Source organism: Pseudonaja textilis, chromosome Z (genome assembly GCF_049901715.1).
Source record: "Pseudonaja textilis isolate UNSWEBS1 chromosome Z, rPseTex1.2, whole genome shotgun sequence".
NCBI classification, from domain to species: domain Eukaryota; kingdom Metazoa; phylum Chordata; class Lepidosauria; order Squamata; family Elapidae; genus Pseudonaja; species Pseudonaja textilis.
This window is the reverse complement of record NC_142008.1, coordinates 112,313,632-112,325,158: the sequence shown is the minus strand read 5'-3', so window position 1 is coordinate 112,325,158 and position 11,527 is coordinate 112,313,632. Positions and strand designations below refer to the sequence as shown.

Sequence of the window (11,527 nt, the reverse complement as noted above, 5' to 3'; positions counted from 1 at the left end):
CAAAACGCATGTATGCTGAAGGTGATTAGCTTCATTTTATTGAAAGCACAAGGCAATTTTCAGGTAAGGAAGGCCACAGTGAAACAACGGATGGCCGTTACTTCCAAGTAGCTCAGGGCAGCATAGGACAAAGAATCTGACCCTCATGGCATAATAACATCATCAATCTGTGAATGCAGTCAAACTCTGAAAATGATCTATCTTTCCAAAGTCTAAAGTAAAAATTTCTCTGTTGATGTCTATACATTATTTTGAAAGAATAAACCAATGACTGAAATTAGGATTTGATAAATATATTGATTTTGTAAGTTTCCATATTCACCTTGCAGCTGCTGTATTAGTCTTTCTCTCTTTCTTTTTTCAGTTTATAAGCCAGCCATCTCCCTGGTTTATTCACATGTTCAAAGAAATTTTGTTTTACAGATTTTAATTTTCTTGCATTTTCTTCTTGGTCTAATACATTTAAATTAGCTAAAGTCATTTTGACTTTAATTTGTTCATCCCCTGGTTTTATTTGCAGTTGGATTTCTAGTTTTTAATTTCCTCCTGTAATTAATTGCCTCCATTTCTCTTTATTTCTCTTCACCATGTATGTTATTGTTTATCCCCTTTATATATGCCTTCACTGTATCCCAGAAATTTTGTAATGAAGTATGTTGTTTCTTATTTTCTTTGAAAAATAGTTCCAATCATTTTGTAATCCTTTGGGTATATTATTTTTCTTTTAAAATCTGTGGGTTCAATGTCCATCTTGTCCTTTTTTTGACCTCTCCATATTATTTTAAGGGGGTTATGATCTGCCCAAATGTTTGGCATAATCTGTATCATCTCTATCTCCTTGCGCAATTCCCTATTTATCCAAGCCATGTCAATCCTTGATCAAGGTTTATGGGAGTTGGAGTAAAAGTAAATTTATTTTTCTTTGGGTGTAGATTTCTCCACATATCTATTAGACTTAATTCATCCATCATCTAAAAGAATTTTTTTGGCAATATATTCCTTTTTTTCTTATTTTTTTTGTCACTGTCATAATCCTTTTTAATATCCACTACCATGTTGTAATCACCAATTATACATAATTCCCTTGTCCTGCCTCAATAATCTTTTCATGTGCTTTCTTATAAAACTCCTTCTGGTTATTGTTAGATGTATATATAACTACTAATAACATTCTTTTTTGGCCTATCATTGTTCCAATCATTAGCATTCTTCCTTTTGCACCTGTGTATATTTGTTTTGCTCTTATCCCTTCTCTAATGTATATAGCCAGCCCTCTTTTTTTCTTCTGCTAATGCAACCTAGAGTTTCTCCAATTTAATATATTATAAACATTTCTCATATTGCTTTTTAATGTGTACCTCCTGGAGACACATATTAACTACTTTCTATTTTACTAATTTTGTAAATATTAGGTTTTTTTAGCTGATGAATTTCATCTGTTAACATTTATTGACAGTAGTTTCAGTTCTGATAAATACATTGTGTAGCTAATGACTGATCTTTAGATTGCTGGTAAACCAGATGTCTGTAAAGAACATGAAATCTTCCATTCCCCAACATTCAGTCAGAACTGAAGAAGCTTCTTGGATGAAATTTCTTCAAGAAAAAAGAACTTCAAGAAAGTCCAATTGCCTACTGGAAAAGCACCTTTGGGACACTGTACATTTTAACATAGAAAAAATATGAAATAATTTCACCTTGTAGAAATGAGGAAAAAGTACACTTGAACCATTTGCTTGATTCATGCTGTATTTATTTTATTTTTGTCCACACATTACTTAATGTTTCAATTGGATAGTGAAATATAATCCTGCTCAGATTTACTTTATACAGAACTGGCACATCACACCTCTAATTAAATCTCCAAACTAGCATAAACAGCCAACCCTTATCTTCTTTCAGGGCTTCCACTTTTGCCAGTAGGTGTCACTGTTGCTCAGCTTCTCTCCCCTTTGTTTTATATTATATTATCCAGTCTAGGATTTCCAACAAAAAAGGAAAGTTCTTTAAATCAAAATTTTATAATCCCCTAAAGCTTTCCCAATTAGCCAATATTATATTTGAGGTTCCCAGTCCATCTTTCTAATTTTAAGGTTCTTTCATTCTCTTAAAAAAAAATCTTTTCTTCTTTCCGATTTTAGCAATGACTCTCTGGCTTTCTTGCTGCTTTTCTTGGGAGGTGGAAGAATAATAAATCCACCTCTGTTATTTTGGTCTCACTCGACCAAATCCAGAATCTGGAATGTGTCATGTCACTGGGACATCAGCAGTGCCCATTCAGGATTATGGCTGAATATCTCGAACATTTGATTGAACACATGGACTCTGTGGGTCTTCAAGAAAATAATGAGAAAGAGAAAGGGATACATACTGGATTCAACCATTAAGACATCTTCTGCCCAGATGCTGTTTTGAATTAAGGTGTGGCTTTAAGATTATGATGTAGCACTTTGGGAGAAAGATGCAACTCAAAAGACCTGCAATAGAGCCCAAGATGGAGAAGATCTCCACAGCCACCATGTATTTTCCCCTTGGTGCTCAGATAGGCTGGGATGAAGACACCCAAATGCTGCAAAACACAAGCATGCTGAAGGTGATCAGCTTGGCTTCATTGAAAGTATCTGGTAAGTTCCTTGCAAAGAAAGCTACAATGAAACTGATAGTGGCCAGCAATCCCAAGTAGCCTTGGACAATATAGAACATGATACGAGAACCTTTGTTACATTGCACAGTAATCTCATCAAATTGTGAGTGCATGTCCAACTCTGGAAAGCGGGGAGATGTGACTAACCATACCACACAGATAACAACTTGAATAAAGGAACTGAGGACAATAGTGTATCCTGCCAGTCCTTTCCCTAGCCACTTTTTCATTGTGTTTCCTGGTTTGGTAGCCAGAAAAGCTACAACCACTATGATGGTTTTGGTTAAGACACAGGAAACTGATATGGAGAAAATGGCACTAAAGGTTGTTTGCCTGAGTACACAGCTCACTTCTCCAGGCCAACCAATGAACAAAAAGCAGCAGAGAAAACAAAGGAGGAGAGCAGAGAGAAGGATGCATGTGATGTTCCTGTTGTTGGTTTTGACAATGGGGGAGTCCCAGTGCAGATATAAAGTCAGTGCTACCAAAAGAAGCATTGCTGAAAAGAAAAGAATCAAGGAAGTCAGAATGATTCCTAATGGTTCACTAAAAGATAAATAGCTGAAATGTTTGGGAGGACACTGATCTCTTTCTGCATTTGAATATAGATCTTCTGGGCATCTTTTACATTGATCTGCATCTGAAATACAAGAAGAAAACCTTTTCATTTCAAAATATAAGGAACATACAGAGCTAAAGTAGAAAACATAGTATTACTAAGAGCAATCATCGAGCTAAACAAATGATGTGAGCACATTGACTTACCTCTTAGCACTTATAAATACTCCTTGACTTAAGAACACAATTGGGACCAGAATTTCCTTCACTAAGCAAGGCAGCTGTTAAGTCTGTCATGCCCATTGCTAAATAAATCACAGAAGTTGTTAAGGAGTTATGTGGTCATTAAGCAAATCTGGCTTGCTCCATTGATTTTGCTTGGTTGGGAAAGTCACAAATGGTGATCACATGACCTCAGAATGCTGCAACCATCTTTTAGACATGCCAGTTTTTAAGCTACCATATTTTGATAACATGATCATGGGAATGCTGCCATTTTAACTTTGAATGGTTACTAAAGAAATAGTTGTAAGTCAGGAACTAGATGTACAAAATATTTTTATTAATGCTAAGCATTTGTTTTTTCTTATCGAAATGATAAAATTTAACTTTTATAAAATCTATACACTGTTTTCTCCTTTCCAAAAATCACTGTATTTCTCAGGATAATGAAGGGTAATACAATATAAATGATGTATGCAAGTATCTAAATCATCTCCTTTTGAAATTAAAAAAAAAGCGACTACTCTAGTGTATCTCTAGCCCTATTTTAGTGTAGGCTGGAATTAATCTATTTACTATAAAAGATTTGGAAAGAATTTTAAAAAGTCTTAAGCTTGAATTTCTGCCTGTAAAATTCTATTTTTTACTTGCCATTTTGGACAGAAATTCTTCCTTCAGGGCATTTTCTGCAATTGTAGCAGCAGGCATGTTTCCCCTCCTGTGCAACTCTGCTGAATCCATGGTGGTAGCTCTCCACACATCTGGCACAGGGAGGTACCTAGAAAGGAACCTTTATGTGTAGAATGAACCAAAGATACCCCACTTTATTTGGAAATAGGGATGTTAGGAACAGGACTCATTATAAAGTCAAGGGGAATTCAAAATTTTCTGACATCAGGGTGATAGAGAGGCCTCTAGGTTGTGGGAAGTGTTCCATGTTTCCAGGAAAATTTTTGAGTTTTCCTTAAAACATACTCTTTGCCGTTGTCAATAATACTCAAGTGAGATCTACCACCCAATCTACAGAATAGTAAGGGAAAAGTATTTTAAAAAGTTTAAATCCTATCAGAAACAGAGAAATCTATGGTAATTTGTAGCCTGCTGCCTAGGGCAGAAATCAAGAAAGGTATTTTTCTTTTCATTAGCATGGAAGATAAGCATGGTTTGCCTTGCATCATATATATACAGATATTTCTCTAAATATGACTCCATGGCAGCATATCAACCAGTAACAAACTTTTGTTTCTTTTAATAAACTATCACTATTTTGCTCTCTTTGTTTCTCTATTCATAATTTCACATCCTGATCCATGTCTAAAGTGAAATTTAAGTAGGGAACACTATAAATATAAGTACCGGTGTAATTTTTTAAAATGAGAGAAAGTTATCAATGATATTTTTTTACATTGTGGACAACAGGGAGATGTTCACTTGAAATAATTAGCATATTGTTTTCTCTGGTGTCAGCAATAGCCTGCTTAATTCTTTTTCATAAATTGAGAAAAAAAATCCTGCTCCTATTTATCATGCATGTAACAGACTTATGAAGATTCATTGCATTTTAAACTGTTTTCTCCTGTGATTTATTCAATTTATTTTAAAAAGCTTCAAAGTAACTTTTAAAAACATTTATATCATATGGAATAAAAACTCTCTCCCTCCCTCTCCCTCCCTCCCTCAATAAATCACAATGCATAGAATTGTAATATTTGCAGCTAAAATTATATACTTTTTTCTTTCTCTATTTTATTCCTTCTTTTTTAAAAAACAAACTATCAATTATATTGATTTTCTTTGATAATGCATATATTTTATAAATCCCCCCCCCATTTTTCTGACAATAGAAGAATAAATCACAAAAATTAATAGTGTGTCAAGCAAATTAAAACACACAGACAAAAATATTCTTACTCATCTGTATTGTTAACTGTATATTTAAAGAAAATCTTCCCTGCAGATATTTTCATAAAGTCCAAGCCAAATATACAGGAAAGGCTGCAGAATATCATCACTGTCCTTCACTTGCAGATTTTCAGGCCATCATGGAAAATATCTTCTTCGCAAAACAACAATTAGAGTATCTCAAAAATGTCCCACCTGCTCAAACATTGGGTTCCATACAATGGCTCTTCCATTGAGGGTGATTTTTTTTCCCATTTGGAGCTTTGGAATCCATCTTTCCAATCTGGCTTCTCTGGAAAGATTCATTGTGAAAGGTCACCAAGTTGAAGATGTCATATCCAGGGTCAAAGTCCCCATTCTCATCATTGAAGATTTCATCTCCCGCACTGTTGTTAAAATGGATATTTCTCAGAAAATAATGAAGCTGGATTTGAGGGAGACAAAAAGTAATTTCAGAAAAGTATTGTCCTAATCTTCTGCCAAATATATCTATGTTCATAATTCACCAAAAGAATTTTTCTAGTGAAGGTTACCAGAGTTGGCAAATGAGGACCATGTGAATTCATGGAATTTGTTTTATCTTCAATCTATATAACACATTTATTTCCAATGTCAGGAATTTTTACCTAATTACATTAAATTTAATTGAAATATTCTTCATCAGTCACTATAGTCACATCTTTCACAACTTTACAAAGCAGGTACAGTGTAGTGCTTCAAAATGTTTGAGTGTTCAATATTTCTGCAAAAGTATGACCCAATTATGAACCCAATTAAACAAATGTATCCTAAATATTATATATGTTCTTCTATTTTCAGAGGAAAATGATCCAAATGTAATATTTGTGTGGGTGGCACAAATATGTGAACCTCCAGGATTATACATTTATTTGAAGGCAAAATTAGAGTCAGGTGTTTTAGTCAATGGGATGAGAATCAGTTGTGAGTGTAGGTTGTTATGCCTAATATAAAGAAAAGAATTCTGGGTATTCACTAAAAGATTGATTCACACATGGTTATATAGTGATTTGTCATTGTTTAAACAAAGATGTCTAAAGACTTCCAAGGAATAGCTGTTGATGCTCAATAACCTGGAAATTTAACAAAATTATTTCCAAAGAGATTGAACTTGTCATTCAAATGTCAGGGTGATCGTATAGAAGTGGGAGTAATTCAACCTACAAGTGGGAGTAATTCAAGCCACTACTAACTACAAAAAGAATTGGCCTATATCTATAGTTTGTGAAAGACCATGTAGATAAGTCAGAAGGGTGCTAAAAGAAGATACTAAAAGATGGATGAGATCAAAATAGAAACTTTTAGTTTCAATAAAAAAGCATTACATTTGGTGAAAGGCAAATACTGGATCCCAGCACAAGAACTCTACCCAATCTAGGAGACCAGATGGTGGCATTATCATGGTTTGGGCCAGGGGTCCAATTTTTTTAACAACTGGTTCTGTGGGCGTGGCTTAGTTGGTGGGCATGGCTTGGTGGTCATGTGACTGGCTGGGCATGGCCAACTGAATATCACTCACATCGAGGCATGCATCTCCTCACTTGGCAACAGTCTTAATGAAAATGTGAAAATGTGAAAATGCTGCAACAGTAGTAAGTGTGAAAAACGGTCAAAAGTCACTTTTTTCAATGCCATTATAACTTTGAATGTTCACTCCACACAAGCAAAGTACCAGAAAAGGAGGGGAAAAAAGCTCCAGAGACGTTTCTGAGACAGGAAGTGTCCTGCCAAGAATGGAGAGGCAGTTTCTGTAAGCAACACCAGAATGTTTCTTTCCTGCCTTCTTTACAGGATTAGGCCAGTAATTTCTTCTAACAACTGGTTCTCTGGACTGCTTAGAATGTTAACAACCAGTTCTAATGAATAGGTACAAACCTGTAGAATCCCACTCCTATTTTGGGCATGCTTTGCTCCTTCTAGATTTGATCATTGATCAAAGAACCTATCCTACCATATCTGAGAAGGAGAAATGATCCTGTAGATCATTGAAGGATCATGAAGCTCTGACTTATACCAACAAGTTCTATGAGAAAATGTCAGGGCTTTTATCCATGAATTGAAGCTCAAGAGAAGCTAACTCATGCAGCAGCAACAACAACAACAACAATCTGAAACACACAAGATGTACCACCAATGAATGGTTAAAGTAGAAGAATATTAATGTTTTGGAATGGAGAAGTCAAACCTGATGGAGGACTGATCAATAATGATAGTAAATATTTAGTTCTTATTGCCTAAGTAGGGCAACATGAGGGCAAATGTTCACACCCTTTTATCACAGAGAAATGTAGAGCTTTGAACCATTTTCTTCAATAAATAAATGAATAGGTATAATATATAAATAATATTAAACTCATTTATTTAATTGGGTTGTCTTATCTAATTTTAGAACCTGTATAGAATAAATTATCTTTATGTCATATTTATATACAAATATTAAAAGTTTAAAAGGATTCATAAACTTCTAACCATCACTGTATATATAAAAGCTGTTCATATAAATGCTTGTATAAACACTTCCCAGCAGTAGCAGCAGCAGCAGCAGCTGGGATAGCAGCTAAATATAGTCATTTTATAAAAAGAGATTGGGGCATTTTCCATAGAGCTGTCTCGAGCGTCCAGGTTGGGAGGAGCTCCAGTCTCGGCTCTCACAGGCTGAGCTTGAAATTGAGGAACGCCCCTCACCATCACGTGGTCCTTGGGCGCTCCCCAGTTTTTTGCTCAGCCTCGTGGCAGACAGGCTGTTTTTCTCTTGCTCCGGTCATTCAGCACTCTAGGCCTCTTCTCCTCATCGCTTTCCACGTGGATCACCGGCAGGCAGTGCAGGAACTCAGGTTTGAACTCCCCAGGGAGTGTTTTTATCATCTGAACCGTTTCCTTAAGGGGAGAAAACGAGCGCTTCGAGCGCTGCCCCCCACCGCTTCGTTTGCCGCCCTAATCGCTCCGCGCGAGGCCGCTTCGTTTCTGCCTGCCTCTCCTCGCTTTAGCCGTCGTTCCCCCGCGACGCCATCTAGCCCAGGGAACGCTTCCTGGTTCTCCCAAAGGGTCGATTTCTCCTTTTTTTCCCTGGGAGTTTACCGCCGCTGGGGCTGCCTCCGTTACTTGCGGCCTCCATCTTGGGCCCCCTGTGGCGTCCGCCATCTTGGGTGTGCCCTGGAACGGCCGCCATCTTGTGAGTGGCCGCATGGCCATCCGCCATTACTAGAGGCCCTTTTACAGGCCGCAGCCTTAACTGACCATTAGGCAGCCTGGGACTCCCACGTCTCAGCCTGTCTTTCACTTCACTGAGTCCTCCTGCAGAAATAGGGCCTGTTGGCCCTGCAGCTTTTTCCCCAGCAGGCGAAGTAGCAGCTCTGCCCCCCCCACCCCTTCCCCGGTCCGTCCGGCAGGGGTAGCTGCCTGGCGTTCACCTTCTGGCTGATTGGTCTCTGGGCTAGGCCCTGGTTCGTACCAAACCTCTATTTTAAACAGAAAAAAAATTTTTGACTAAAAGGGGAGCGTGGAACGTGCGCTGGGATTCCCGGCCTCCACGTAGGCCGCATCCAGACCTGGTTTCAGCTTACATTATTCCCTTCTGCCTGTGACCCCAGGGTCATTGGTTCTTATCAGAGGCCTACCAGTAGGCCGCATTGTTTCCCTGACTCCTGGGCAGATCCTGGGACTGCTCAGATACCTTGCAATCCTGCCTTGGTCTCCCCTAGACACAAGAATCTCTGGCTTATAGTCTCTCCCCAACTAAGGAGTTAGTTGCTTGCCATGTCCCTTCCCCGGTTCACCCGGCAGGGATAGCTTGGCGTTTATTCTGGCTGATTGGCCCCCGGGCTAGGCCCTACTTCCCAACACGTTGCAGAACAACTCTGTTGCCTGGAAAAAAACGGGGGTGCGATACGAGCACTGGGAGTTCCAGCCTCTGCTTAGGCCGTACCCAGACCCGTACCCAGACCCAGCCTCGCATTAACCAGAAAATTTTTTTCCTTTTTTCTCTCCTCTCCAGATGGCAGACGACAATACCTCTCGTGGCACTTCTCTGAAGGCCAAGGCTAAATCCCACCACCTGCGCAAACAGGCACAGGAACCATCCAAAGCTTCCCAAAGGGATGCCCTCAGGCGACACAGGGCCCTCGAAAGGGAGATTGACAGACACTCTCATGAGTCAAGCTCTGTGCCCCGGGACCCTTCCGCTCCTTCAACCTCCACCCATCCTCCTCTCCCCTCCTCTCCTGCTTCTGCTTCTTCCCCACAGCCTGGACAGGCCCCTGAGGTCACCTTGCCCACCACTGCTGTAGAACTGCGCCCGGAAGAGTCTCACCCAACCCCCATGGCGGAAATACCCGAAAGCCTGATGCAGGCTATGGAGCTGGCCATCCGGCAAAGGGTAGCGCAACAGATGCAGCAGCTGGCCGGTCTGGCTCCTCGGCCTGCGGCCCCGAGGCCCTAGGATCAGCGGCCTCGCATGGTCAGGCAACTCCCAAGGGGACTTAACCTTACCTTTGGAGATGGAGGGGATGGAGGCCCAAGAACCCGGGGACCCTTCCCTCTTTGGGGATGAGCAGGACCTTGACATGGGGTCCCTCATAGGCAGCGAACTCTTTTCGGGAACAGGCCCCCTAGAGGGGGACATGTCAGAGGACGAGGGTCTCTCTCCAGGCCAGCCCGTGTTTTTAGGGCTCTTTAAACCGCACCTATTTAGGTCCCTCCTGTTCAAAGCCAGGACTACCCCGGGCCTGAACCCCCCTCCCCCACCCAACCCAGCGGCAGCAGGGGTTCCTCCCGACTCTCTTTTCTCCCAGCCCGTGGTGGAGACTGAGGTGATCCCTGTCCCGCCCATATTCTCAGACATGGTCTCTAGGCAGTTGGCCTCCTCGGGGCCCCCTCCTCCCCCCAACGCCCAGGACAAGCGGTTTTTTAACCTGGAACCGCAGTTCTCCACCTTGCTCGATCCCCTCCCCGTGGACGAGCCCGTGGTAGGCCTGGCTTCCCGCTCTACTCCCAGCGAATCACTCGAGGCTCTCCAGCCCGAGGACAAGCGAGCTGAACTGGCCCTGTGCCGCGCTCACCTCTCTGACGCCTGGGCAGTCAGGGCTTCCACTGCCGCGTCTTTTTTCACCAGGTCTTCCATCAAGTGGCTCCAGCAGCTCAAGCAGCATGTTCCCGCAGCCAATCTCAGGGCGCACCAGGACATTGCCAAGATCCTGGCCGCGGCCGAGTTTTCGGCAGACGCCACCTTCCAGGCGGCAAAGTTCTCCACCAGGGCCATTTCGTCCCAGGTCACCGCCCGCCGTCTACTCTGGCTCCGCCACTGGCAAGCGGACATTAAAAACAAGGCTAAGCTAGCATCAGCCCCCATCTCTGGGGGGAAGCTATTTGGACCGGTTCTCGACCCATTCCTGGTCGAGACCCGGAACAAACGCAAGTACCTCCCTTCCCTCTCTAGGAGGTCTGACTTCAGAGGTTCCTCTCCCTCTCCTCGCCAGGGTTCTTCCCATTCCTCCTCCTTTTCCAGATACTACCGATCCTCTCCCTACAGATCTCCCTACCGAGCGGAGCCGGATGGGTCTGCAGGTAACTCTTCCAGGAAGCCCTCCCGGGGATAATGCAGTCGTCCCCAGGCGCTTGCATTTAAAAAAAAAAAAAAAGAGAGAGGAAGGAGTGCGAGAAAGCCAATCTCTACTCCGACCCTTAACCCCTGCTTGCAACAGGCTCCTACCCCAGGAGCACTCTTGTCCTCCTCACCCTGCCCTGGGCAACTGGTCGGCAACACATCTACCCCCATCCAATGCTAGCTGGGGTTCCTCCTTGCGCTCCCGGTCCTCACACAGACCTCTAGCCTTCACTACTACTTTTATCCCCAGACAAGGCGGCCCTTGGCCAGCTGGGTCCTTGAGCAAAGTCGTCCGCCTCACCGTTGGGCGGAACCAAACCTGGCTCCCCCCAGGACAGGCCGCTGTTTCGGGAACTCGCTACGTCCAGGCAATTGGTTCCCCGGGGCCTTCCTGATCCTAGCAGAGGGGCCCCTCCTTCTCTCCCGGGTCATGGAGGTAGCCCATTGCCGTGTTCCCCCGGTCTCTAGTTTTAGGGCTCCTCTGCGCCCCCCCCTCCTCCTCTCTGTCCCAGAGTTCTCCCAGGGGAATTCCCAACACGGGTCGATCTTCCCAGTCTCTTGAATCACGGTTCCAGTACACA

At 42.2% G+C, this 11,527-nt stretch overlaps 1 pseudogene; it reads right to left on the bottom strand.

Annotated features, from left to right (window-relative positions):
* Nucleotides 1-2,376: 2,376 nt before the first annotated feature.
* The window catches only part of LOC148124274 (vomeronasal type-2 receptor 26-like), a 125,241-nt pseudogene continuing 116,090 nt past the window's right edge, over nucleotides 2,377-11,527 (bottom strand).